Source organism: Equus quagga, chromosome 3 (genome assembly GCF_021613505.1).
Source record: "Equus quagga isolate Etosha38 chromosome 3, UCLA_HA_Equagga_1.0, whole genome shotgun sequence".
Lineage (NCBI taxonomy): Eukaryota > Metazoa > Chordata > Mammalia > Perissodactyla > Equidae > Equus > Equus quagga.
This window is the reverse complement of record NC_060269.1, coordinates 111,404,619-111,430,954: the sequence shown is the minus strand read 5'-3', so window position 1 is coordinate 111,430,954 and position 26,336 is coordinate 111,404,619.

Here is a 26,336-nt window from a genome sequence, read left to right as displayed (position 1 = left end):
CTCAGAGATAAAACTCAAAATCTCTGTCATTAATATAATTTTTCATTAACACACTACTTTCAAAAACACATACCCTGGAAACTAGCCTCATGAGATATTTCTTGAAAAAATTGTTCAATTTACATAAATTGAAGGAACACTGAAAACTATAACCATCTGTGGATATGCATTAGTATTAAATAAGCCAGTATGCCCTCATAACACATACAGATTTTACTGTATTTACACAATCAACAAACTCCTCATTCATCCAAATATATGCGTGTGTACATATGGTGTGTGTATGTGTATGTTTGCTTCCAAAATTTGTAATATCAGAGATCAGAAGTGTAATATAAGGTATGATGGTCTCTTGAGGCAGAATGCTACAGGAAAAGAGAAGAAAGGACCACTCAGCAAAGGTTCTCAGGGAACTTCGGCCCAGCTGCAGAAAGTAGCATTGGAGATTCATTTGGTTCTGCCAGGAAGTGTCCATGGAAAGTCACACTCCCCAAAATGATTAGCCCTGGATTTCCCATTGGGAAAAGCACACAGCAGCAGGATATCTGTGGATCAGTCTGTGGATGTCTGTCAGGGGAGGCTGTGCTCTGTCACTGTGAGCTATGAAAAAATCTATGTCTGAGAAGACCTCAGGTATTGTTCAAGGTCTCAACTCCAGGGAATTGGATCAGCGTGAGTGAGGAGCAGCAGGACCCTCTGCCACCAGTGACAAGTCCAAAGCAGCCTTCCAGATCTGGGACTAGACTTGGAGGACAGCAGTAGCATACCAGGCAGAATGAGGGGACAGAAGCTGTGAAAAGAGGCTAAGGAAGAAGCCAAGAATAAAACTTGGCAGTGTACGCTCGGTGGGGTGTGTATATGAGGAGATACTCACCAGAATATGTGGCTTTCTGGGAATCTAACTTGATGCGAGGATGGAACTGAGAACATGCTGAGCTTATGGGCATGATATAGTGGATGAACTTTGGAACAAGCAACACCTGAGTGTGAATCTCAAATCACAGAAAGTACAAGCTGCGAAAGTTATTTATGTGGAAACCGGGTCTTATCTGTAATAAAAATAATATTATTTTCCTTGGAGGTGTGTTGTAAATATAGTAGGTAAAACATCTCACCATTACAACACAGAGTGCAAAAAGCATCTTGCTCTTTATTTCTTTATGACTGAGCGTAACTTGAGTGTCTTTGAGTGTGTGTGTATGAATGTGTTCCTACTCATAAGTGAGAAGTATAATCAATGTTATCAATTCACGATAACTCAGCCACTTGTAGTTTAAAACTGTCTATTTTGAGGAAATATTCAGATCAACCAAAGGTTTTTCTCCTTTTCCTTCTCTTTTTTCCTATCTATCTCCCTGGAGGATCCTGTGTTTGAGAAAAGCCTGTGTAATATGAAGTCATGCTGTTGATGGGAAGAGAAGAGCCTGGCTGGTGGATTTGCTGGTTGGTGGCCTGGCTGGTATCTATTGAGGTGTAACTTGTCCTACCAGGACAGAGGTGTTGCCTTCTGATCTTACTGAATCTGCCTGTATTGTCTTTGGAGATTCTATAGCCTCCAGTTTGGGAGTGCATTCACCCTTTATGGTAATTATGATGTTCTTTCTGGTATACCAACTCTCTTTTCCACTTCTGTGTCCCCTTCAGGGGTTGAGGAGCCCTCAGTTTCTTTTCTATCCGTTTCCCATCAGGCCCATCTTATTTATTTATTTATTTCAGCTTTATTGAGATATAATTGACATATACCATTGTTTAAATTTAAGGTGTACAGAATTTCCTTCTTTTAAAAGACTGAATATGTTCCATTGTATGTATACACCACATTTTCTTATCCATCCATCCTTTGGTAGAGAATTAATTTGCTTCCATGTCTTGGCTATTGTGAATAATGCTAAAATGAACACGAGAGTGCAGACATCTCTTTGAGATCCTGATTTCAATTTCTTAGGATAAATACCCAGAAGTGAGATTACTGGGTCTCATGGTAGTTCTATTTTTAATATTTTGAGGAAACTCCATACTGTTTTCCATAGTAGCTTCATCAGTTTACATTCCACCAACAGTGCAAAAGAGTTCCTTTTTCTCTACATCCCCAGCAGCATTTGTTGTCTTGTTTTTTTTTGGTAACATGCATCTTCTTAGACACCTTTCTCAGTCACTGCTACTCTTACTGATATGTCAGATATGGACCTTAAAAGATTTAAGTCCTCTCAGGGCATACCCTGGAAAGTCAAGTAATTATTTTTTTAAAAAATTGTATTTTTTACTTGTGGTGAAATACATATAACATGGAATTTAGCATGGTAACCATTTTTTAGTGCACAGTTCAGTAGTGTACATTCACATTGTTGTGCAACCAATCTCCAGAACACTTTTCATCTTGCCAAACTAAAACTCTATACCCCTTAAACAACAACTATCCATTTCTTCTTCCCCTATCCCCTGGAAATCAGCATTTTACTTTCTGCCTCTATGAATTTGACTACTCTGAGTACTTCATAGAAGTGAAATAATACAGTATTTGTCTCTTTTGTGACTGGCTTATTTCACTTAGCATAATGTCCTTAAGGTTCATCTGTGTTGTAGCATGTGTCATACAATTTCCCTCCTTTTTTTTTTTTTTGTGGTGAGGAAGATTGGCTCTGAGCTAAAACCTGTTGCCAATCTTCCTCTTTTTGCTTGAGGAAGATTGTCACTGAGGTAACATCTGTGCCAATCTTCTTCTATTTTGTGTGTGGGATGCCACCTCAGCATGGCTTGATGAGCAGTGTGTAGGTCTGCACCCAGGATCTGAACCCATGAACCTTGGGCTGCCAAAGCAGAGTGCGCGAACTTAACCACTATGACACCAGGCCAGCCTCTTCCTTCCTTTTTAAGGCTGAATAATATTCCATTGTATGTATATACCACATTTTGTTTATCAGGTGATTATCTTTTATATTCTGTGATCTCTCAAAACATGTTTAGTGATCTACTGCAGTTTCTATTATTTCACCATATTTTCCCTAAAATTAATTTCTGAGTGGTGGTGAAGAGATCAGGGAACTTGATCTCCCACCTTATCTCGATCCCACCTCATCTTAATCCTATGCATATGACCCAAGTAGAATAAGGCTTTTACATCACCCCATATTTTATTTTCCTTTTAACCACATTGTGGTTAATGAGTAAATTCTCAGCTGTGAACTCTCTTGGATTTGGCTCTTGATAAATAAAGCCAAATGATTAGAATTTAAAAGGAGAGAGAGAGAAGGAGAGAAAAATTTTTATCTCAAGCACCTGGCTCCTACAATTGAGAAACTGTGGCTTTCGATTTACTGTCTCTTAAATATTTGTAAAAGTCTGTAGAAGTGCTTGAAAGCCATGAATTTAACTCATTTTTCTCTCTGTATCAAATGCTAAGCCAGGAGCAATGCATATAGACAACCATTGCTGCTGTTTAGATGGTAGGGAGAAGATTATGGGTGAAATGAATGAAAACAAACAGAAACAAAGCAACCAACAACATATATCAATATCAAAGTATTGCCCTGCTCTATAAGAATTGGAGCTAATCCATGTGCAGCATCTGACACACAATAGATGTTCAGGAAACAGTGGCTATAACTGTAGTATATTCATCCTCTTTGGTGAGATTTTGAATGAATTTGGACAATAAATTTTGACTTGGTTCAAGATTAAACCCTCAAGTGTAGGCCAGATGATTTGGAATTTTGAGTTGGTGACTTAAGGACATTTATGTGCTTTGAATAACAGATACGATAATGGAAAGGCTGATGCTTTATTTTGAAAGTTGAGAGAATGAACAGTTTATTCTTACAAAAGGACAGGACTACCCAATACTCTTCTATCTGAAAATGGTAACTTATAGTTACATGAAGCATTGTAATTTGATTAGAATAATTGTTTTAAGCAAAATATCCATATATATATGATTAGTTATGTTTAATTGTCTACCACTAACTTAAATTCCCCTTAATTAAAGAGAATACAATGCTGCTCACCTTTTCCTCACCTAAGTGGAATCCCAGACTGCACTTAAGAGGCAATAAGTGAACGGTTCGAAGGTATGGGCTCTGGGATCAGAGAGCTGGGTTCAAAACCAGGCTTTGCTGCGTACCAGCTGTATGACATAGGGAGCACTATTTAACCTCCTGCTCAAGTTTCTTATCTGAAAGGAGGGATAAAATAGTACCCACCTTCTAGAGCTAGTGTGAGGATTGAATGAAATAATAATAAAGCATTTCCTGCAGTCTATGACACATGATAGGGATCAGACAAAGCTCCCTGCTATTATTCATACTCCTCCCCTCATTGGGGTAGTCAGTTTCACCCTGGGTTTCTTTAAAAAAATATGTTTCTTGGCAATTTGCTATTATTTTCTGAGTATTGTGGGAGTGCTTATTTCCTGCCGAGACAGCTATCCTCAGTTTCTCCTGTGTAGGTCGTCTTTATCCCAGTGGCTGAAGTTTCCTGCCCTTCTTATAAGACATGATTATCAGGGCCAAGCCTGAGGGCCTCTAAGGTGCTCCTGTGGTGAGGAGCGAGGCCAAGGTGAGGCTGATAGCACAAGTGCTGCTTGAATTGATTTGCTTCTAAAGCCATTCCTAATCCGGGGCGGCTCCCCTGCCTGGTGCAGTAGTCTTGTGACCACTCAAGGGTGTGACTTCTAGAAAGTACCAGCTTTCTGAAAAACTTCCTTGCTGGAATATTTTCTCCAATTAGAGGAGCAGTGTGTGCTCATCCTTTGCAATATGGCTTCTTGTCACTTAGTTAGTTTGATTGGAACCTGCATTTTAACATCTGACTTTTTTTTTTTAAAGAAGTCGCTTCCACCAAACATTTAAAGATAATCAGACAAAACAAATAGACCAAGAAAAACAGTTAATATATAGCATTTCTGACAGGTTCTTGCCAGGGAAGGAAAGGCTATTAAGGATCATAAACAATTTATTAATTCTAATTTTTATTTTTTGGGGAACTATTCCCTGACCTTTAAACTAAATTAGGTCTTATTGCAATTAATTAGACAAAGAGCAAAAATAACCTGGGAATTCAAGTTTTTAATAGATACACATTCCAGTTAATGGAATTCTTTTTCATTCTTCAAAAAGCATTCTTGAATATCCCCTATTTTTTAGCATTCTGGCAGTTGCTGAGAACTCTTCAAGAGGAAAATAGAATTTGAGATTCTGAAGACTTATAATAATGAGAGAAAATCCTGTAGTTGGTGAGATAGACCATCAGGCATAGGCAACAAGCCAATACGTGGAGCTTTAGTTTTGCATTATGTCTGTATGTAATACAAAGCAAGCGGGATTCTACTTGCGTTTGCTGCTTCTTCAGGCTGTGAGGGTATGGGTGGGTCAGCAAAACTTGGCTTTTTATTTTAGTATTTTTTAAAGAACTTTTTTGCTCTATCTATAACTTTTATTTTGGGAGCCAGATCCACTTTGTCTAAGTAGACAGCTGCTATTCTTAAGAGTACCAAAAGATGAAGCCATTGGATTCTGAACTGAGTACAGCTCAACTTGGAATAACGCATTTTGAAGGAAACTACTTGAGAAGAGAAATATGAACAGATCTGGAAAATTCGGAACAAGATCTTATGAAGGAAGAAGACAGATAAAAATTGGCCATAGGGCATAGAGACAAAGTAGACACCACAACCCTTCTAATGTTAACGTCTTTACATGTGGAGGGAACATTATTAAATGAAGTCACAGTGATAATTAGAGTGGTGTTTTATAACTCTAGGTCCACAGGGAGTTTCTACTGCTCTTATGAAGTGAAAATCATGCTTTATGGTTTGAGTTCAATTTTCAGTATTTGTTATTGTACAGTTCTGTGTATAATGATTCAAAATCAGTTGCTCAATTTAATGCATGTGAAACACAACCTGATATTAATTCAGAAAAGCAGTTCAGCTCAGGAGAATCTTTCTGCAGATGGAAAGCTAGTTTACTTCAAAATGACCTCTAGGTGAAGATTAGGTTTCCAAAGGTATGGAGAGAGAGAGAATTAACTCCGTTGAATTGGAAGCTGGCATTCCCCACACCCCCCCCCCCCCCCCCGCCAACTTACCTAATTATACCGTGTTTTAAGAAGAACAAGGAAGAGAGAATAAAGAATATCAAATTAAGACTCAAGACTTGAGTTCAAAATCTGTCTCAACCATTGCCGGTTGGGTGATCTTGGAAAAACTACTTGATATCTGTGGTAGTTTGCAAAATGTTTCCAATTCTTTGCTCTTCACTCTATCCATATGACTGTGCAGCTCCTTCCATTAAGAGAATGTATATATTTCCTCAGCCCTTGACTCTGGATTTGGCCTTGTAATTGCTTTGACCAACAGAATGAAGTGGCCAACAGAATGAGTGGCTGTGTGGCTCTTCAGAGCCCTGACCTCTCACTACATGTAATGAGACCATGTGAAGGAAAGGGATCCCCTGCTGACGGCTGACCACTCCCCAGAACCAGAGACTCCTAACTGAACTACAATGACGATGCTTGAGGTAACCCAGCAAAGACCAGAGAATCTCCCAGTTGAATGCAGCCTCCATTATTGACTTGTAGAATCATGGAATAAATAAATGATTATTGTTTTAAACTAAGTTGATTTTGTGAATCTCTGTGATTCACTTAATGCCATCTGTAAAATGGTGATGACTATGTTTGCCCCAGAAGGTTGTTATGAGGACTGTATGATATGAGAGATTTTATAAGCCTATCACCATGGCTGGCACATAGCATGTGTCTAATTAGTGTCAATTCCTCTGCACTCCTTTTATAAGCTCCACCTCCCTTTTTACCCCTTCTCTCCTTACAACTTTTTCCACTGGGTCAAAAAAGCAAATAGTCAACCTTTTGAATAATTCCATTGCCACATGATGGCTAAGGTGCTGTGAATATGTAATTAAAATGATGAATGCTCAGCTCACATTAAAATAACAGGCATGGTGAGTGCACCAGAACGCATCTTGATTAAGCTGTTTGACCCACGTGCTTTCTCACTGGCTGCAGACCAAATACTGCGCAGAGCCGTGTGAGGCTGACTGACAGGCTCTGCAGGGCTTGGAGAGGGATGATGCTGGAGGGGCGGGTTTCACTAAATGTCACCCATTCATGTTTGGTATTTTCGGATCAGTTAATTACTGAAATTTGTTTCACAGCACAATTTTTATTAATTTTCAGGTATTACATATTTGAGCTAACTTGGATATATTTTGTAAGTGAATCAATGTAGTTGATTCAATCAATAAACATGTTTTAAGAACCTAATATGTACCTTGCCGAGGGATACAGTATGCACGTATAACTTGTCCTTATGGAGATTAAACGATCCGTTCCTAAATCACTTTCCAAATGCAGCTCTCCTTATCCCCAGGGACTCTGGGATCAATCTTGTCTTTGGAAGGAAAGACTGAAGTTCATTGATTCAGCATTGACTCACTCCAGTTGTTAGATCATGTATGGTTGTTAGATAGCCATATAACCAAAGTTGAATGCAACTGGGTCTAATCTTCTTGGTACCAAATTACAATGAGATTGAATAATGCCTCCAGGGGCTGAATAATATGTATTGTCCAATGACTTCATTATACTGATATCTACTCTTAGAGAATTCATTTGCCTGCCCTGCCCTTTGCCTGCTGTTTGGAATTCTCTCAGATGCCCTGAATCTTTGATTTATTTTCATTCATTTATTATTTTTATAGTCACCCATTTACTCATTCATCAACTTATTGAATATATGTGCATTCGACATTCCGGACATGTGGTCTTTGCTCTACAGCAAATTCTGGTCCAGTGAATTGAGGCAGGCATATAAACAAATTAACTAGAACAAACTGTTATATCAGCTAAGAGTTTTACAGGGAACCTGGGAGCAGGGACAAGGGCTTGAGGTCACTTTAACCTGGGATAGCTTGTTTTGATCTGAGGCAGACTCTCTCCTGCCTGAAAAAATTTATCATGGTCCCAGGAAGCTAACCCTACAGCCAGTTCTTTTCTTATTTCCATATCCCAGCCCTGGGCTTTTCTGTCCTGCAGTACCCTGCTTGGGGCTCCTGAATGCACCAATTCTGGCCTCTTGAGGCAGTTGTGGCTCTAAAGGTGAGAAACACTTGGCCAGACTTTTAAAGAAACATATACAATCACAAAATGTGTTAGTTTCATTTTATAAGAAATTCTCTGTTATATTTCCATTTTGTTACAGGTGATATTTATGGAAAAGTGATCTTTGTGAGTAATACCAGTGTTGATATACTTAGAAAGTGTTTATTGCCATAGATTTAAGAAGTTAGTAGTTGTATTAGTTTGCTCTGGCTGATCTTACAAAGTATCACAAACTGGGCGGCTTAAACAACAGAAATTTTTTTCTCTCAATTCTGGAGGTTAGAAGTTCAAGATCAAGGTGCCAGCAGGGTTGGTTTCTTCTGAGGCCTCTCTCTTTGGCTTTTGGATGGCTGACTTCTCCCTGTGTCTTCATCTGGTCTTCCTTCTGTGTGTGTATATATGTTCTAATTTCCTCTTCTTATAAAGACACCAATCTTAATGGATTAGGGCCCACCCTAATGACCTCATTTTAACTTAATTACCTGCTTAAAGACCCTATCTCCAACATAGTCACATTCAGAGGTACTGGAGATTAGGATTTAAACATATGAATTTGGGAGGAATGATTCAGCTCATAACAGTAGTTTTCACCAAAACTATACATCAAAATCTGAACATTCATGTGCAACAAATAAAGTGCCATTTTATTTTTTAACATAGCTCATAAAATGCATCCAACTATTTTAAAGAAAAGGGACCTGGCATTTCGTGGAACCTTGTAAGTGTTTATATACAAACTCGATTGGCTCGAGTGTGAAAGAGGGAGGAATTTAAAGTTTTGGAGAATGCCAGAAACAGTGGGAAAGGCTTCAGGATGCTCTGAGCTTCTTCATGGTCATTTTCTTAGCCTAGCAATACAAATTATGGCATACATTTGAAAATGATTACCTAAAGAATTCTTTTCTGAGTTGGCAATTAGCCAGCTGCTTCTTCATAAATTGTCAGAAGCATCTTCTCTTCTTTTCTCTTTGTTTTATGAGTTCTTGGATTTCTATTCTAGCAATGCATCCGTTAACTAATAAGTATTTCTCTCTGACTGTGTCATTTGTGTGTGTAGGGAGGGCGGGGGAGGAGAAAGAGAGAGAGAGAGAGAGAATAGTGTTATTCAGATTAACATATACCAACTCTTGTTATCCATCTGGAAATATGGAAAGAATTATCTAAAGGAAGAAAACAGGATTATTTATGGAATTTATACATGAGATAAAGAATATTTTTATCATCCTCTTTTGATATTAGAAATTATACTAACATTTGGAAGAAATCAGAACTTCAGTCAAAGGCAATGCTGATGAACATAAATTGATCTTGCGTGAAGAGTTAATGATGTCTTATTTCACAATTTGGTGGAATATTAGTGAAACTATTGCTTAGGTTTGGGCATACATAAACATCTTACAGATGCACATGCCCACTCTGAAACTTACTTGTGATTATTATTACAAATTTTTTTAAACAAAAGAGACATGATAGAGGAGATGTCTCAATATCAACTCAAATTGGGTGTTGAAAGGCACTTGCCTTCTTTTGATAACCATATTCCAAATCTATTGAACCTTCTTTCTATTGTTCTGCCTTCCACAGAGCCTTGAATTGTGGATTCAAACCTCTTTCTCTTCGTGCTTATTGCCTTGGGTCACCTGGTGCCACAGAATCACAAAATGGTACTGACCTTTCTCTGGGTCTTGGGTGTTTTAGACAAGGCGTCACAATTTTACATGAACTTCATTCAGCCACTATGACCCACAATGAAGTGGGTCTCTCTAAATGGCTTCACTAATGCCCACATTTTGTACCATCACTGATACTCGTTGGTAGTTGCTTTCAAGGAGTCTACCTGAGAAAAAATCCCCCAAATCCCATCAATTTAAGTAGCCTCCTTTTTCAGAGCATTAGCAAAGAAATTCTCTTTCTTAATCAATTTCATTCTATGTGTAGATAGAAGCTGTAATCAGTATTTTATACTTCAAAAGACCTTTCTTACCATAATTTATATTGTCAAAAATTATATTTTTATTTTAAGATCCACTTTCTGAACTCATATCTCTTCTTACGCTAGATCTATGAAAGCCTGGTCATATCCCTGGCCTTTGGTGAATCTAGCAGAGTTACCTTGGGTTCAGAGTTACTCCCTTGTCTGACTTTTCCCTTTTTCTTTTACCATAAGAATGCCAGCTGTTGAGTGGTAGCAGAATAGTAAGCTTCAATGGGGGTAAAACCAAAACTGCTGGTGCCATTTTCTCTTCATCTAGAAGAGGCGCAAAATTTAGCAAAGATGGTTGGAGAAAACTGGATTATTGCCACATAGTATGGGGGCAGAAGAATGAGATGATACCATGTGGTGGATTACATTTATTTAAATATCTTAGTCAAATTCAGTGGAATAGATAATGGCTTTGATCTGGTCACCATAATTGAATTTACTTGATAAGAACTGGTCTAGTTCACAAAATTTCATTAATTCAATACCTTAGGTTTTTGCTTAGGAATATGTGCACTTCTAGCACAGGCGTAGCTGATGCAAAAGCTATCTCCATGAAAGTTTCAGGCAGAACTGAAGGACTGATAAACATACACAGAGGGGTCTATTGATATGAAGGATTGGGTAATGAAACAGACAATGGAGGTTCACTATGTAGTTCAAGGAAGTGGGTCAATGCTAGAATGCATGTCTCCACATCTTCATTTCTTCTCCTTCCGCTGTCTCTAGTCTAGGCCAGTAGTCTCTTGGACTAATAATTTACTTTCATTTTTGTCTTCCTCAATTTATTCTCCTTCATTCTCACCACAGTAGCCACTCTGATAGTTCTAAAAGTTAAATAATATCATGTGAGTCCCTTCTTGGCTGCCATTTGCTACCCTTTGCACATCTCGTGCAAACCTTTTTCTCTGGCCTGTGAGTCCCTGCATGAGTCCCTGTTCGCTGCTTATTTGTCTAACTTTATCTGATTCGTTCATCCCGGAACTCACTGCTTCAAGTTCTTTGGCCTCCTTTCAGCTCCTCGAACAGACCACAGTCTTTAACCTCAGGGTCTTTGGACATACTGTTTCCTCTGCCAAGAAATATTTTTTCCTGCATCTTCATTTTTTTTTCTCTCTATTTCATGCTTTTGAAGTCAGCTAAAGTAGCACCTTTGAAAAAAGGCTGTCGCTAGCCTCTAAAGAGACAAAGGCAGCTCTCCCTCATCCTGTTCTGCCCCAGCATCCTGGTGTTTTATAGCTTACTGCAATTTGCGGTTATTTCCTTTATGTGTTTGTTTTTGATCTGCCTGCAAGTTTTATGAGAGCAGAATCCTTGTCTGCTGTGTTTTTCATTGCACCCCAGTTCTGAAAACAGTGCCATAAAATAAATAAATATTTGTTGAAGGAATGATTGAGAGAATGTCGTTCAGTCTAGAGTAAGACTATTTTATATAAATTTATGTAGAGTATTGAAGGTATGGCTTACCGGTAGCTCCAGCAGAGGAGTTATCACCGTATCTTTGGTCCTGATGTGAGAAGGTGCAAAAGACATTGGTCTTGACTTAATCAATACCATTTGCGATATCTTAACATCATAAACATTCAGAAATGAACAGGCTTTTGTAGCACCCCTATGGTGTACGTCAGTGGCAAAGCGGCTCATTGCAACATTATTAACAGCCTGAGATAGTCCTTTAGTAACCTGAAGCATGAAAGGAGAAGATGAGTAAGTTCTGGAGATTTGTGAAAAGGACCAGTCTGCTGAGAATCACTCTCTGGGGCTCCGCAGAATGACCTGGATGGAATTGAAGAAAGGTGTGGCTAGAGGGCGTAGCCCTAGAGGTATTATTTTACTTTGTTAAAAACATTTTTATGACCTTGTTTATTCAATCAAGACTAATGTGTTCTAGAAACTATATGTTATTTGTAGGAATAAGTATTGTCCAAGCATTACATAAATGTTTACGATTCCAACATTTTCTCCAGTTGTTGCAGTCATCTGTTACTACATAAAACTGCTTTTTCATGTCACATAGTGAGAGGGAAAGATACGTAAGATGTAATTAAGATGGAGCATAATAAGTACTATAGCTGGGGAACAACACTCTTACAGAAGTGCATAAGCTGGGCATCTAGCCTGAAGCGTAAGCAGAAGGTGACCTTTGGAAGCTTAATTCATTGACTTACTGACAACAACCATATAATCTACTCAGCGTTTGCTGGGTCAGGAATTTGAGCAGGGCGCCTCTGAGAAGCTCTGCTTCATGTGGTGTTAGATGAGGTAATAGGACGGCTGGAAGTCTAAATGACCCCACTCACATGCTGGCAATTGGTGCTCACTGTCAGCTGGGAGCTCAGTGGGGCCTGTCAGCCAGGAGCCTCAGTTTTCCATGCGGTCCTCTCCGCATGTCTGCTTGTGCTTCCTCACAGCATGGTGATTGGGTTTCCAAAGGAGTCAAGCTGGAAGCTGTGCAGATCTTTTAAGACCTTGTGAGAGAAGTTATGCGGCATCACTTACAACATATTTTACAGTTCAAAACAGATCATAGGACCGATGCATATTCAAGGAGAGAGGAAATAGATGCCATCTGTTGATGGGGGAATGATAAGTCCATACTGTAGAGGAACATGTTGAATGGGAGATATTTCTGTAGCCATTTTTGGAAACATCATCTACCACACAGGCCTAACATCTTGGTATTTTGCTTGTTTTTTGGCTTTGAATTTGGAAGGCAACTGACACTTTCCCATTGACAGTGACCTTTCCCATCCTTCATTTTCTCTTTCAACTCTATCCCTCCAGGAATATTTGATTGGATCTTATTTTACAACTTAAATTAGTTCTTTTCTATTTTTGGAAGATGGCCAATTTCTTACTATCTTTTAAATCAACACATTCTATAGGATACTTAACTCTCAATAGGAATTGATAAATACTAAGCAAATATCGAAGGATACAGTCTCTCTCTAGTTTGTACTAGTAAATTCCCCACACTGTCAATGGGATGTCTTGAAACGACAACATTGTCGTATCTGGGGACTTGATTCTAGTACTCGGTCTCCGATCACTACCCTCTATTACCTTGAATAAGTCACCTATCTTTGGGGCTCAGTTTCCTCTTGTGTAAAGCAAGTGCTTTGGACTTGATGATATCAAAGACTCATTCTTACCATAAAATTATTTATATTTTAAGGAAAGTTTAGTGAATGTTAAAAAATTTCTTATTACTACTTAAGAGAGTTTGCTTAGTAATTCAACTTGGAAAGAAGTTACCCTCTTTTTGGCCTGTTTGAGTAATATAACACAAATATTCGAAATATCCTTTTTTCCCATTAGGATTTGGTAGCCAATTATTTCTAGCTAATGTTAAATTAGAGACTTGGGTTCTTTTAAATTGTTACTATTAAGTGTGAAGCACATTGATTGTTCAGACTAAAAGCGCAAACCCTTGCTTTCATTTGCCATATGAGTTTGGGTTTAGTCAAGGAAGCATTGTAATGGCATTCGCAGGTAATAGAAACTCTTAGATCTTACAGATCACTGCAATAGAAATACATTAGTGTGAATGTTGCACTGTTTAATTATTTCATCCATTTATCTTTGTCCTCATCCATGGATTTACTGCGTGCCATCATTTAATTGTCATTGTATGATTTACTTCTCCCAGCAGCTCTGTGAGGTGAGTGACATTGACACCAAACCTCTTAAGCTCAAGTTTGTGTGCCTGACACAGAGCAAGCCTAACACAGAAACATCAGTGCTTGGAGATGGAGAAAGGTCCCATTTGAATTGGCCAAGATGAGACAATGGGAGCCTGGGTTCTCTCAACTCCGCCTTCGCAAGAACAGAAAGCAGGGAGTTTTATAGAGCTAAGGGGCTTGGCAGGAGGAGCTTCAAAGAAACAAAGGAGTCACTGCCGATAAACCCCTGGGCAATCTGACTTTTGGGCTTGAAGGCTGCTGAGGGCCAGCCATCCGGTGATGGCAACCTCCTCGAAGGTAGCAAGCCCACAAATCCTCGAGACTGGCGTCACCCCTCAAGTTAAACAAGAAAACAGCAAATTGACAAGATTCATCTGCATCTGTGTTGGGAACAAGGTCAAAAGGCAAACGTGGGGGGCTGGCCCTGTGGCCGAGCAGTTAAGTTCGCGCGCTCCACTGCAGGCGGCCCAGTGTTTCGTTGGTTCGAATCCTGGGCGCGGACATGACACTGCTCATCAAACCATGCTGAGGCGGCGTCCCACGTGCCACAACTAGAAGGACCCACAACAAAGAATATACAACTATGTACCGGGGGGCTTTGGGGAGAAAAAGGGAAAAAAAAAAAAAGGCAAACGTGTTCTTGTTGAACATCTCCAGTAACCCTCAGGTACCCGACTTCAGCATTATCATCTCCATTTCACAGGCGAGGAAACAGAAGCACACTGAAATTTAGCAAGTTGCCCGAGGTCACATATCTTAGACTTGGTAGAGCTGAGAATCAGGCCCAGAGTTTTGATTTCGGAGTCTATCTCTTAACCCCTGTGGCATGTGGTGTGCATTCCTTTCTGATCTTGGAATCATAATTTTTTTTTCTCAGAACTTCATCCATAAGTTCAATATGGTGGTTCCAGGATTGAGGCTCTAACACTTGCACTAACTTGGATGCATCTTGGAAGGAAGTACTGAACCATTTGTATAATGAATCTCAGACTGAGTGATGAGACGGATATCACGAAGTTTGGGAGCTTAATGGGCTTCATCTCCAACACGTTTAAGAACTTTCCCTTGTACATCTGTCATCCTTTCATAGTCCTGTTAAAACATCATTATTCTGCGTCTACTCCTACCCACTGCCTGGCCAGAAGCTTTCTTTACATTTCAGTTTTTCATACTCAGTGTTGCTTCAAAGGAGTGGGATGATAAAATAACTTAAGTCATATTAAAAAAACCATCCAGTAACAGACTATTAAAAATAGTGCAAATTGCATAGGCCTGCAAACATGTTTTATCTTGAAAATTTATCTGGAACATTTGCTTAACTGGAACAATTTTGCATATTCACTTCCATCTGCCTATGAAATATTCCTTTGGATAAAACTACTCCTTGTTCTGAATATTCAATGTTAACTTTTTTCCTTGGCTCTTTAATAAATTCACGTGTTTATTACAAACACAAATCAGGCAGTTTTGGGCTCTGGAAATATTACCTGTGTGTGTGTCTGTGTGTATAATCTTTTATTTAATACGTTTCTGAGTTTAACCTGCCATTTATTAACATACATTGAAACTGCTTATAATAACTCATCTAAAAACAGTTTCCAAAGCATTGCAACCAATATACTTACTCATTTTGTGGACTCATTTTGATGGTTTACTGTCTCTTATAATGTGGGAGATAGTATAACATGCTTCTGGGGTGCTATTGATTGGAATTTTTTCTTGGATGGGTTCATAATCAAGACTGAGCTTTTAGTTTCTTGAAGGTTTTAGATTCTTAAAGAACACCCTTTAGTATTTGTGATACTGTCACATTTTGTCTTAGGTTTGGTAGAGATGTAGTGGGGCTCAAATAAGATTTTGCGTGTGAAGTTTCCTTCACAATTGTCTGATCATCTTTGTATCTTTAACAGCTCCTCCTACCCCCTGGCGAGCTTCTCTTGTTCAAGGCTCCTGAAGTTTGATTCCGAGAAGGAGAAAGGCTTCCAGATTCTGCTTCCAGTGCTCTGATATAATTCACTTGCTATTTCCCTGCCTCTCTCCCCTCTTTCCTGTGCTTGGCTTTCATATGTCCCTGTGGCCAAGATTCTTGGATTTAACTGTTTACTGGATTAACTGTGGACTGTCTGCTCAAACAGTCAGTTTTGGATTATCTTTGATGTTCCCCTTTGGCTCTTCCTTTTCTTTACCTTTGGCTCTTATGGGTTTGTCCCAAACCACCTGTGCCCTGCCCAGAATCTTAGAACCTGAATTGCTATCTGAAATATGAGGAACGGCTTATCTAGGAGGGAAATAGGAAGGTACTGTGTTTGGTACTGGTGCTACAATGAGACTGGGACACAATCTCTGCCCCAAGAAACTTGTTCACTTGTTGCAGTGAGGGGAGGAGAAATATATAGACTTTTTGATGTGACAAATGTAGTAGGAGTCCATGCATAAAATTTTGAGAACACAGGAGAAGGCCACAAAATCAAGCTTCACAGTTAGGAAAGATCATTTGAGAGACTTGTCACTTGAAATGAGGCTTAATGATGTGAAAGTTGTGGCTGTGTGCAGCAGGTATCTGAAAGGGAAGCTGTTTTTATTTTGAGGCAAATCATAGAGTAAAGAAACAGCATAGTGTTAATAAAGAAATAAAAATGTTTGGATGTTGCCAGAATGGGAAATGCAAGGTCAAAGGCAAAAACTGACACTGGAGAAGGCGGAGGTCAGATCATGAAAACACCGTATGCTATAGTGAAAAAACCTGGGCTTCTCTTGTACTGATAGAAAACCAGTGCTCGTAATGCTTTGTTGTTTTATCTCTTTATACGCCAAGTGGCATCCATATACTCCTCTCCTAGAACCAGAATTATAGTTTAGCTTTGAAGTCCCCACCACTCCCATATTTCTTGTCCGTGGGGTTGGGAGATGTTGGGTCCACTCCAAATTCAGGCACAATGCAGACCAGACTGGTGGGAACATCCCATCCATCTGACCACAGCTGGCCCCTCCTCAGGTCTCTTTTTCTGGTTTCTCCTAAATATTTATAGTAACAGTGTTCAATATGGTATGTGTGTGTGTAGGATGTGGAACATGGATGATTGAGCTGGAGGTGAGGGAAGAAAATAACTGTCCTCTAGCTGGCTCAAAAAGAAGTCCTATAGGACAAGCAAGACTCCCCAATACCTGGCTGGTGATGCTTGTATGGCTCCAAGCAAGTAAGAATCTTCCTAGTTTTTTCCTCTTTTCTTTCAGGATTGCAGGTTTGTTTTGTTTCAGATGGCTAAGTATGGAGAGACCATCAGACTTCGTTTTTTATTTTTTTTCACCTTAACTCTATTCATCCTATGTGATTGCCAATTCTTTCAATATTCTGATAATATTAGAATTAGACGTTTTCCTTTATAATTATTTTCTAGAAAGTTAGGAGGATCCAGGATGTCTAAATAGATCCTCTTCGAAGTATTTCCTATATAACTCCAAGACAGTAATTCAGCATTTACAATAATTTACTGTTTACAGGTCAATGTTTCCATATAAGAAATTATTTCATTCGCACATCAATTTTGTGAACTATGTATTATAATAAGTTTCATATTATAGATGAGAAAAAAATTGAAATTCTCTGTAACTAAATGAGTGGCCTTAGTTCACATAGCAGGTTGAGCCATGAATAGAAGACCTCAGAGCCTGGAGTCTTTCTGTATATCACGCTGCCTATCAGTCACTCTAAGTTTGGAAGGTGAGTCTGGGAAAATGTTCACCTCTTCTCTTTGCTAATAAGGCAAACACAAAAGAAAACAAAATAGTGGCTGGGAGTTGAAACAAGAGACAAACGCAGGTCTTTTAACTTCTTAACTAGCGAGCTGTGAACTTTATCCATGATTTCTTTTTGCATAACTGCATAGCTAGTCTCTTGATACACACATAACACTGACTCCTTTTATTACTGCTGGGCTATTCATCTCTGAGTTTTGTCTAATGCTGGGACCCTGTTAGGAATGCCATTTGCACTGTATTATCAGCCAGGATATGAATATGACTTCCTCAACCACAGGAAAAAAAAATGGTAGCTATTTATCAGACACTGAATCTGTACAGCCAGCTTGTATTTTATCTGCAAGGTGCTTATGATGAGGGCCCAAAATACACATTATGACAGGTGTAATGGTAGCAATTTGACAAATAATTCACATATATGAAGCTTCTAAAATGTACTTAAATTGAAAAGGTTTTGGAACTATAATTATAAGGCAGAGGACGCCCTGGCTTTCAGTTCACCTTGGGGTCATGATTTTATCTTTTGAACATTCTCTCAGAAGGGTATTACTGCTGAATGGGCTTTCTTACTAGCTTCCCTGTTGAACTCTGGTGAGTCTTGAGTGTGTATGGAAAATGTTTTAACTCCATCCTATTTCTGCTTGGCTAGAAAAAGATTTTAATCTCTGCAAAGCTCACATTTTGTAACTATGGGTTGTAAAAGCAGTTTCTTTAAGAGAAAAAGAATGCCATTGCTTTCTAAATAGGAAAAAAAAAATACACGGCATAGATACATTTGGCAGTTTTATATCAACACACTCATCTCTGGAAAGTGCTTATTATTGCATGAGTACTGTGTCTTCTCCCAGGTTCAATGTGCCAGTTCAATAAATAGATACCGGAATGTTGTGTATAATCATACTGAAGGTTATCTTTTAAAAAAAGATCTAGTAGAAGTTCTAAATATTTGGGAGTTCAAACATATATTGTTTATGACGGTGATGTTGGAGGGTGCAGCTTTCGACAGGAGGCGAATTAAGCACATTATGTGCTTTGGAGAGTACATACTCGATACATTGCAAACAAAGAATAATTCTACATTTCATGTTTCTTTATTGGATACAATGTGACACTAATTTTGATTTATTTAAAAGTATGTTTATATTATAGTTCTATATGTATAATGTTTATTTTTAAGTTACTATGTTTTTTTTTCTTTGTTGATAGGAACATTTCAAAAGGAAAGTGACACTAGCTGGCTTTGAATTTGAATCTTTTTGTTGGAGTCATTAGATTTTCCAGAAGGATGATGGTTTTTCTTCTACTAAAGAAAGGGCCTATTTAATTGTGCTATCTTGGTTAATATCAGGAGTCATAGGATCCTAGAATGTCAGAACTGATAGTGACCTTAGTAATTGTCTCATCACTGACCACAACTTACATAAAAAAGTACATTTTATTTTGTAACCAAATGTACACAAATGGACACCCACTCCTCCACCGGCTGCACGCGCAAATGTGTGCATGCGTGTAAATTAAGCCGCAACAAGAGTTCTGTGAAAAAATATTTATGGTTTGTGAGATATACTTTGGAATTTTCTCTTCTCAACTAGTTCATTAAGAAAACATGCTGATCTCAACCCAAGAAACTGATCTCACCACCAGGACCAGCTACATACTTGGCAGAGCCCAAAGCAAAATGAAATTGTGGGGTCTTCTTTATCAAGTATTATTAAATATTTCAAGATGGCAATAGCAGACCATTAATCCAAGGGTGGGGCCCTTCTGAGAATGGGGCCCACTGAGACTGCACAGATTTTACACCAGTGAAGCCATCCCTGCTCTACCACTTATGAATGGTCTGTAGTCAGCACTTCAAAAACACGGCTCCAGAGCAACTCTCATTTTACAGATGCAAAGACCAAGACCCATTGAAGTTTAGAGACTTATTTAAGATTAAAAAAATGATTAAGTGCTATACAATCGTAATTCTCTGATTTCTATTCCAGTGTTCTTACCACTAATCTCAACTAGATTACCCTGGGATGGGATAATGAAGTTCTAAATTTTCTGTTTTTTGTAAGCTATCCCCTCCTCTGATCTCAATTTTTTTTCAATTTAATTTTAACTCAGATGTTGTTGAAAATGCTTCTAATACCACTTAGCCTATTTTCATGTCTTGTTAAGAGTGAATAATGCTTTTCTTTTACTTTGAGGCTTTCTGAACCACCAACTACTATTATATAGTATTATAGTTGTTTGAAGGTAATGAAGAGAAAGAACCAGACATAAGTTTCAGATACTGGGTCAAGGAAGAAACTCATAAAAAACAAGGACTAGTAATGTCCTACAGAAACAGAAGAGATGTGGAGGAGTGAAATAGAGGGGTTATATTTAGAGAAGGAGGGAAACATTTATTTCTCTGAGCCTGAAGGGAAGGGTGAGAGGACAACAGTGTACACAGGATATTGCTTCTAAGTTTATAGAGAAGAAATATGTCCATGTTTTTTATTTCTACCCAGAAATGACACCCAGAGTCATCATGCGGTAAGGATGGTGTGTAGAGAGTCAAGCAGAATAGAAAGTTTAGAAAAGCTACCAGGTGAGGTCGGACAGCCTGAAGGATGATTCTTCTATAAAAGATCTGCAACACGAAGAAGTTAAATAATATATTCAAAGTCACATATCTACATGTATCCAACAAAATTTGGTAAGATTTATTATTGAATTATCAAAATAAATATAATATAAAATTACTAATAGATTTAATTGATTATTAGGCTGAATCCAGATTGTTTTAAGGCAAAAGTGAATCTGAGCCAGTTAAAATGGGCTATTTAAAATACGGTTCCTGGGTCCAGCCCCGTGGCCAAGTGGTTAAATTCACAAGCTTCACTTTGGTGGCCCAGGGTTTCGCTGGTTCAGATCCTGGGCGTGGACCTAGTACCGGTCATCAAGCTATGCTGAGGTGGTGTCCCACGTAGCAGAACTAGAAGAACCTTCATCTAGAATATACAGCTATGTAATGAGGGGCTTTGGGGAAAAGAAGAGAAAAAAAAGTGGCAACAGATGTTAACTCAGGGCCAATCTTTAAAAAAAAAAGAAATGAAAAATAAAATATGGTCCCTGATCTGAATCTACAATATTTTTTGTGTGTTTTTCGGGAAGTTGATTAAACCTTTTCTGTGTTTTGATCTAGTCTTTAAGGCAGTGTGATTAATTTGGCAGCTCAAATTAGGGTTTCTTTCTTTGTTTATCTTTTTTATTGAGATATAATTGACATATAGCATTATTAGTTTCAGGTGTACAGCATAATGATTCAGTGTTTGTATATTTTGTGAAATGATCACCACAGTAAGTCTAGTTAACATCCATATAGTTACAAATTCTTTTATTTTTTGATGAGAACTTTTAAGATCTACTCTCTTAGCAAATTTCTAATATACGATATAGTATTAACTATAGCCAGCCCTGGTGGTCCCGTGATTAAGATTCAGTGCTCTCAACACCACAGCCTGGGTTTGTTTCCCCGTAAGGGAACAACGCCAGGTCAGGGAACCATATCACCCATTTGTCGGTTGTCGTACTGTGGCGGCTGCGTGTTGCTGTGATACTGAAAGCTATGCCACCGGTATTTCAAATAGCAGCAGGGTCACCCATGGTGGACAGGTCTCAGCAGAGCTTCCATACTAGACAGACTAGGAAGAAGGACCTGGCCACCCACTTCTTCAAAAACTGGCCATGAAAACCCTATGAATAGCAGACAGAACATTGTCTGATACAGCGCCAGAAGTGAAAAGATCGGCCTGGTTCAGCTCTGCTGTCTACTAGGAGTCAGAATCAACTCCATGGCACTAACAACAAATTATTAACTATAGTCACCATGCTGTACATTACGTCCCTAGGGCTTATTTATGTTAAAACTTGAAGTTTGTACTTTTTGACTACCTTTACCCCTTTCACCCACCCTCTCACCCCTCGCCTCTGGCAACCATCAATCTGTTCTCTCTGAGTTCGGTTTTGTTTGTTTGTTTTACTAGATTCCATGTGTAAGTGAGATCATACGGTACTTGTCTTTCTCTGTCTGATTTATTTCAATAAGCATAATGCCTTCAGGGTCAATCCACGTTGTTGCAACAGCAAGATTTCCTTCTCTTTTTTGGTTGAATAATATTCCGTTGTTTGTCTATACCACATCTTCTTTATTTATTCATCCATTGATAGGAAATTAAGTTGCTTCCAGGTCTTGGCTGTTGTAAAAAACACTGCAGTGAACATGGGGCTGCAGATATATTTTATGATTTCCTTAATCCATCTTTATTTTCAACAGAAGAAGTCAAGGGAGGTGCAAATGGAGAATAGTTGGAGAAGAAAAGTGAATAAATAAAAAAACAATCAAAATGTCATCTTATGCTCTCTATTATTGACACTTATAGTGTTTGATCCTGTACAACCAAACCACGAGGGAACAGCACTTAAAAAAATATGAATGAGGGGCTGGCCCAGTGGTGTAGTGGTTAAGTTCACATGCTCCACTTTGGTGGCCTGGGGTTGGCAGGTTCAGATATTGGGCCTAGACCTGCTCGTTAAGCCATGTTGTGGTGGTGTCCCACATACAAAATAGAGGAAGACAGGCACAGATGTTAGCTCAGGGCCCATCTTCCTCACCAAAAAAAAAAAAGAAGAATGTTAAACATTCCTTATTAGACTTCCAGATATAATTCTGTACTACAATGGAATTCATTTATTAAAAAAAGAAATTTTGACAAAGGTATCAACAAACTTCTTCCAGATTTGAAAGTTTTAAAGCATTTTCATCCACATCCTAAGTTTTTTTCTCTCATCCATACTTAGTTCTCTTACGCTTCCCCTCCCCCCGCTTAAGTGCTTGTGTCCCACTTTCAGGCAGGACCTAATTTAGAAGCTGACGAAAACTTTGAGAAGTCCTTTCACCTACCGCTGTGCTGCCGGCCTTCAGTGACAGACAGTACTAAATGAACACATATGCTTCAATTGTTATTTTTTTTTTTTTCATTTTAAGTTACTGGCCCTACAGAATTTGGGAATCCTTTTGCAGAAACATGTAATTATGAGTTCTTAGCACATGTCTCTTAAAAACTGTGCTTAGCTCAACTGGAAAGAGAAACTGTTCTGTTTGTCTCTCTCCCAGGATCACAAGAAGGTCAAAAGTTACCATATCTTAGGAAGGCCTTGTATTCATCTTGATGCCCCTCTACATGATCAACTGTTAGTGGCATGCAACTGTGTGATGACTAAAGCCTCTTAGCATCTCTTTATGGGGCCTTTCAAATGTCAAATGCTCAGGAACACAGTAGATATAACATGTCTTCTTCAAGGGTCGGCACAAAATGTAAAAATAATAAATCGAAAGTTTCCTACAGACAGCCCTCCTGAGATTTCAAGACAGCTATTAAAAATAGTTTACCTCAACAATTTGCATATGAATGCCGTGAAATATTCACTATATTAACTTTTTAATTAAGTTCTGATCACCTATGATAATTTGTTCCCATAATTTTAGGAAGGGCAATTCCTTAAAAAGATCAATGGTGAACAACGGTTAAGATCTAAATGACTGCCTTCAATCTCTTGAGCCATTTCTCAGCAGTTTACTTAATCTAAAAAATAATTCAGTGGTTCTTAACGCCTTGATTAAAATTTAGATGGGTCAAAATTTCTAGAACATTATTTTTTTTAGCATGATATTTATTATTTGTAATATTAAAAAGTTTTGTTATTGAAAAAACCTCCGAGTGAAACATAGTTTAATATGTTTCTTTTTTATGAGATTTCTAAGAGCCTTTAAAATACTGGCATTCACTGTGAATCTCTAAGGGATGAGGGCCAGGGAACACAGCATTTTCCACATTTGTTTGACTAGTTTTGGGAAAAGACACCTCAGGGGGCAATTCTATAAGAACACATTTTGGCAAAAGCTGATACAGTTGACGTTTGAGTTTCTGTTTACACATTTGAGGACACAGTCATAGACGACAGAAAAAGTGTCAAATTGTTGTTAGATTATGAGAAAAAATGTATTATCTTAGGGTGAAGCAAACTCATGTGAAGTAGTTGGAATGTAAGATATTTCCAAATTTAAAACAAAAACAGAATCTAAGCCCTTAGTTTTCTGTTAGTTTGTGAGATGACGGTTTAACAGATTGTCTTTGAACAAAGTTCCTTTGAAGGCACTTTACTTAGCATAGAGGATCAAAGTGGAAATTCTTGTCATCTTAGCTCTGAAAAATCTTAAGTGACTCAGGAAGATAAATGACCAGGGGGAAGGGCGCTTGTGTTGGGCAGCAAGGGAAGAGCTGTACTTTCTGAAACTGTATTGAGGCACAGGTCCTCGGCATCAGTGCTGAAGATGATCTCGAAAAGATAGGTCATCCCAAGCTAGACCGTAAGATTATACCCGAGCCATTTTACCATAGAGAGAAGAGAAGCTAGAAGACCTCCAGTACAATGTTGATTGGTAACATTATATAAAGCAATGGATATAGTAATCATACCTCACTCTTGCTGAGTACTATGAGCTGGTACTGTGCTAAAGTGCTTTATGTGGATCTTTTCAAATAATAGTAAAAAAAAAAAAAAAGACCCACATGAGGTGAATATAATTCGTATTCCCATTTTTAGATGAGAAAATCAAGGCGTGGAAAAGTTGCATATCTTTCCGACATCTCACAGCTAGTCAGTGAACAAGCCAGGGGACATAAAAACAGGAAGTCTGATTTCCAAGCCCACATTTCTAAACACTAGAGGTTTGCCTTCTGTGTTATATTTTCACCGTCAGTAATAACATTTCTTGTAACAAAGCACGTCATTGGTGGGTCCCTTCTTTATTACACAGAGGCACCTCTGTAGCTATAGATGTCCCACGTTTCTTTGACACTTACTGTCTACTAGTTACTGTTTGAATATGGAATTTCCTTCCGTTCTCTTCTCTTTCAAGATATGACACTGTAACTTGTATTTGTATGGAAGGTTTTGGGAGGTAAGGAATGATCTTAGGTAAAGAGACAGAAAAGTTTATGTTTGTTAAGAAGAAAGTGAAGCCTCTTTAGAATAAAGCAGAGAAAGAAGTGGGAAAAATTCAATGTATTTTAATAACTTCAAGGATATAGAAAAGAGCACAATGGGCTAAAAGCTGCAATATTGATGTAGGATGTGATTTTAAAATTAAGTGAAAGACTGCATGGGTGGTCCTGTATAGTTGAATCCGTCCATGCAGATCGTGGCAGAATAAGCTTGCATTTGCTTCGGGAGTGTCTCTCAGGACCAATCAGTTCGTGTGCTCTTGGAGATGCGATGCAAGAGAGTTAATGGAGGTGTCACTGCTGCTGTGATCAGATCAGTTACTGCGGGTGATTCCTAATGGGTTCGGAGCTCAGCGTTCTTTACTAATTTCTCATTTCCATTCCCACTGTCATAGTTCAGGCCCTTATTACCTCTTGTCTGGACTACCAGCTGGTCTGATTACCTTTGGTCTCACATCTCTCAAAATCACCCTACAGGGTTTAAGGTTCTTGAAGCTCCCTTTTTATCATGTCACTTCTGTGATCAAAAGTCTCCAGTGGGTTCCCATCACCTACTGAATGAAGAGCAGACTTTGTAGCCTGGCATCTAAGAGTCTCCTGAACTGGCTGTAAGCCACCTGTCCTGCCTTTCCCCCTGTTAACCTGCACGTGTCCTTCATCTGTGCCTACCGACAGCTGCCGGTAGCATATGTTTCCTCATGCCATCCTTTGCTTTTGCTCTTCTGTCAACTAAAATACTCTTCTCTTTTCCTTCCATCAGTATTCTACATATGCACTCTTTTATTTTTCTTTAAACTAATATACTGAGGTGTGATTGATAGTTAAAATCTGTATGTATGTAATATATATAACTTGGTGAGTTTGGGGATAAGTATATACCTGTGAAACTATCAGCACCATCAAGGCTGTGGACACATCCATCACCTCCAAAGTTTCCTTTCAGTCCCATTACTGTTACTATTGTCATTATTTATGTATATGCATGTGACAAGAACACTTAACATAAGGTCTACCTTCTTAAATTTTAAGTATACAATAGAGTATTGTTAGCTGTAGGCACTCCACTGTATGGTAGATCTCCAGAGCACTGAAACTTTGTACCCTTTCATCATCACCTCCCATATTGCCTTTCCCCTAGGTCCTGGCAACCACCATTCTTCTTTCTGTTTCTATGAGTTTGACTATTTTTTGATTCCACGTATAAGTGAGATCACACAGTATCTGCCTTTCTATGCCTGGCTTATTTGGCTTAAGGATATTGTCCTCCAGGTCCATCCGTGTTGCCGTAAATGGCAGGGTTTCCTTTTTTAAGGCTGAATAATATTCCACTGTATGTAGTATATACCATGTTTTCTTTATCCATTCATTCATCTGTCAATGGATATTTTGGTTGTTTTGCATATATATTCTGTAATTCCTGTTACAAATTCCTGTTACAAGTGTCTCTTCTTTCACAAAGCTCTCTGATGATTTCAGCTGTGAGGGACTTTTCATCCTCTGAACTTTATGACTGAATTTGTGATCTCTCTTTTATGCAGCCGGCGAATTTTTCTTTAGATTATAGCTAGACTATGCCTTTATTACTGGAATTTGAGGTTATTAAGTGCAGAGGCTGCACTTTAGTCATCTGTGTAGCCCATGGGGATTAGCCCAGGGCCATAACAGAGTAAATGCTCAAAAATATTTGTTGCACTCAGAAGACCTGGGTCCCACCATTCCTGAGAATATTGTTTGCAAAATCCTAAATCCCCAAAGGCA